A 4,339-nucleotide genomic window follows, 5' to 3' on the forward strand; every position below is an offset into this window, starting at 1 on the left:
TCAGTTAAGCAGAGGTCAGTTAGAGACCCCACTGTCAAACAGAAGCCCTAACTCTCACTATAGATGACACTAGGGCATGTTTTCCTTTTTGTGTGTGTGTTTTCTTTAAAAAAGGAAACAAGTTAGCTTTGAATATCCTCATTACTTACTTTTGGGGGGGTTGGGAGCAAATAATTTTTAATGGGATGGGTTTTTTTTAAACAAAAACACTGGAGAATCATACAATGCTGCCAGCATTGGACACAATTAGGCCACAAGTCTGCGCACACCTTTGCAACTGGCCTTATGATGGCAGAGCCTCTCCTCTTGCCTTTACTGTTTCCTATGACCTCCACATGATACCAAAATAAAGGAACATCTTTCTCCAGGATGACTTCCGTTGTTGAATTACCACTGCTGCAGGTATCTTCCTTCTGAGCTCCAGTTTGCCTTTCTCGACTGTGGCCATCACCATGTCACCTGCATCAGCAGCAGGAATCTGTTCAACCGTCCCTCGATCCACTTCACAGAGATAGTACACAGAATTTTGGCTCCCATGCTGTCAGCATAGCTCATCATGGTTCCTACCAGAAGACCCCAGAAATGCAGAATTTTGCATGGGAGGAACCACCACATCCTTGCTTGTACATCTCGAACATGAAAAAAGGCCACATTGCTTTTTTTTATTGTGGTAAAATATATATAACATAAAATTTACCCTTTTAAGCCTTTTTGAGTGTATAATTCTGTGGCATTCAGTCAGTCTCATCTTGTGCAGTCATCACCACTATCTTCAGAACTTTGTTTTTTATCACTACTAACAAACTTTGTACCCATTAAACACTAAGGTTTCCCCATTCCACGTTCCCCTCAGCCACTGGCAAACACCATTTTACTTTCTGTCTCTATGCAGTTAACTATTCTAGGCACCTCATATAGGTGAAATCTACAATATCTGTCCTTCTTTGTCTGGCTTATTTCACTTAGCATAATGTCTTCAAGCTTCACCCATGTTGTCTCACTGCTTTTGAAATGGTTTTCCCACTCAGACCGCGCCATCATAGCCTAGAGTCTTCTGTACACTCCCATTTTGAGGTTGCCTTTCTTGCTCCAGCCTCCTGCAAAGTGGTGGTCTCCTGCCCCTACCACCCCAAAGTGTGAGTGCCTTTTAGGGAGACCACCCCACAGTCCGCCAGACTTGGTTGCTGGGCTCTATTTGTCCTTTCCAAGGTTCTGCTAAATCTTCTGTAACAATCAATTCAAATACACAAGTTTGGCGATTCAAATTACTTTTTCCAAAAGTACTTTAAAATGCATTCAGTTATTAATTGCCTGGTGGCCCTTTAATCAAATGGGAAAATTGACACAGCCAGAGGCATGTATTTTTGTGGAAAGAAAATTTATTTAAGAAGAAACAGCAGCTCTCACTGCTTAATTTAAACTGAGAAAACTGTGGAAAATCCACTACTATGGAAAATTAATAAAACATTGCCGGCTGCAAACAGTGACTAATTGTGCAAGATGAAGACTGCCCGGAATTAATAACGTGCAGTCTTCTGTGTGAAGAACCCCCTACCACTTCAATTGACTGGGAGATTAAATTACTTCTAAGTTTGCCATATTAAAACAGAGCAGGAATAAAACGTTAGTGAAGGTACGTCTATTATTTACTGTCTGTGATATGGATATAATTATTTCCAAACAACTACAATGTGACGTGACCAGTAATATTTAAATGACTCTTTTAGCAAAAGGATCTACGGCAACATTTTTTACCCGAAGGGGAAAAAATATATCCTTCTCTTACTTCGAAAGTAATAAAATGATGCCTAGTGGACTTCTGCAGAGGGTAGGTCCCTGCCCCAATGGACAGAAATGTGCTCGCTGTCCGAGTTTGTACATTTCCCTCTCTGCATCAGATAGTGCTCTGGGGCAGTATGTGAAGCAGAAAACCTTAGCAATTCATTTCATGAGCTCTGATCTTAAGTGGAAGGGATCCAGAGGAAACCAGTGTAGATGCTTCAAGGCTTCTTCTGGTGCCTGATGTGACCATGAGCACATGTCTAACAGGATGGGTTCCTTTATGGGAGGCAGGAGGGAAGGGCAGAGCGATTTCCTGGGAAAAGGGGGTTCATTCATAAGGGACGTACATTCGCACAGGCCCCGTCAACAACACGGACACGTCCTCCAAGCTTGATCATGACACTGTACTACCTTGTAGGTCTTGGTTTCCTCCACGATAAAATGAGGATTAAATGACATAAGCCAATGCTGCCCCTTTTCTTGCCCTGTTGTCAGGATTGGATTAATTTTCTTGCCCCAGAGGGTCACCAGGAGGTTCTGTCAGTTTTCCTAGTGCATCCAAACTCCGATCCTGTGAAACAAGATACAGCAAGAAGATGCCATTCAATGACCAGGAGAGATCTGTTCAAGTGAGAGGGATAAAGAAAAGAAATTCAGAAAACTAAGAGCTCTATTTGTATGAAGTGATGGGATGTTCGGGGGTTTGTTTCGTTTTTTGGTTTATTTTTCAAATTTTAGAGATCAGCAAATAACTCAAGGAACCAAGGAACCGAATGAAGCCAGCTGGACATGTGTGTTGAGGAGGCGTCTCAAAGATGGAGATGTCCTCGGCCGAGAGGCGCTGTCTTCCTCGCCTGCTTATCCTTTAATGCTCACACAGAGGGTACATTCAGCCTCTTGCTATTTGATATTGCTGGCAGGAAGGTCCGAGTATTGGCCTGGAGAGAATAAAGGCATGTTGTTTAGAAATGCAGAGGCTTAACCCGAAGCGTAACTGGTTTGCGGTTTACCACAGAAATTATCTGGACATATCATTTGATTTCCAGGTTTTAAATGTTATTCTAAACAAGATCTGGCTGCACAGCCCTCCGCTGTATGACATACAGAGACTTTATCTGCCACCAAATGCCATTCAGGCTTAATGCTGCAGCAGGGAATTGTATAAATTGGGGCATCCTTTGAGACCCTAGAGCATTATGGCCTCTCAGAGGGGGAGAGATGAGACCTGCTTCCTTCTCCCTGTTGCTCAGGCAAGACACTTTTTAGGCTGTTTCTCTCTATTTGGGTCATTTTGGTTTCCCTTTTTAAGAAACACTTAAGACTGGTTGTAGCAGGCCCACCCTTATCTACATGCTGGGTGTCCAGGTGCATTTATCACTGGATTTGAGGAGTCATGGGGAAGGTTCATGACCTGGCAAAGCTTCCTCTCCCTGCTGGCAAATACCCCCAAGAGAGGCAACGAACTGATTTGCACTTTTGCCAGTAACTGCTATCAAGCAGGATGTGAAAGGGTGGCCCTCCAGATCCTGAAGGGGAAGCAGCCCTAGGAAAGGCACCAGAAAGGGAGAAAAGGGACACAGGACCCAGAGTCAGACTGCCTGGGCCTGAGTGGTTTCTGCCTTTTAGAAGTGGCAGACTGACCCGCCCTGTTGCCTTCACACATCATTTCACGTATAGAGTCTGCCCCAACCTTGAGTGAAACCAGGACATTTAGAAAACATAAATTTGCCCTAAAGAGTTGTCTCGACTCAGTATCTCCAACTCCCCTCATTTTCCTTGAACTCACTTCAGTCAGACTCTCATCCAGGCTGCTCCTTCGGAACTGCCTTTGTCCAGGTCATCATGGCCTTTACGTTGCCACATCCAGTGGACACTCCTGATCCTTAAGTTATTTGACTATGAGGAATATCTGATCTAGTTGATCTTTCCTCCTGAACACTTCCGTACTTTGAAATTTGGACACACAAAGAAACATCAGAGGGGCATGCACACGGAAGACCTTGTGAGGACACAGCAAGAAGGCAGCCATACGCGAGCCAAGGAGAGAGGCCTCGGAAGAAGGCAAACCTGCAACACCTTGATCTTGGACTCCCAGCCTCCAGAATTAGGAGAAAATACATTTCTGTTGTTTAAGGCATCCAGTCTGTGGTATTTTGTTATGGCAGCCCTAACAAACTAATACTCTTGTCAAGATGCTAACCATCGATAAATCAAGTGTTCATCAACTAGTTGTCTCTGAAAATTATACTCAGACAAAAAGTAGAAGACAGAGACTTTAGCCTCAAGAAGCTTGCCATGTGTTGCACGTGCAGAGGTACTTGCATGTTAGGGATGGTTCTGGTTATTCTCCATTTCCCTCTCTAGCCCCACTCTCCCCGCCATGATGCTCTGCTCGGTGCTTGGGGATGCTGATCCAGGGGCTCTCTGATCCTGGGCTCTCTGATCCTGCTGACCCTGGGCTCTCTGATCCTTCTGATCCTGGGCTCTCTGATCCTGCTGATCCTGGGCTCTCTTGCCCTCTGACTTCCAACTGGGTTTGGCTAATGGAAATTAATAC

At 44.4% G+C, this 4,339-nt stretch overlaps 1 pseudogene; it reads right to left on the reverse strand.

The window, feature by feature from the left end:
* Window positions 1-217: 217 nt before the first annotated feature.
* Window positions 218-629, reverse strand: LOC137204840 (large ribosomal subunit protein uL14-like; annotated as a pseudogene).
* Window positions 630-4,339: the final 3,710 nt, after the last annotated feature.

Source organism: Pseudorca crassidens, chromosome 1 (genome assembly GCF_039906515.1).
Source record: "Pseudorca crassidens isolate mPseCra1 chromosome 1, mPseCra1.hap1, whole genome shotgun sequence".
NCBI lineage: Eukaryota > Metazoa > Chordata > Mammalia > Artiodactyla > Delphinidae > Pseudorca > Pseudorca crassidens.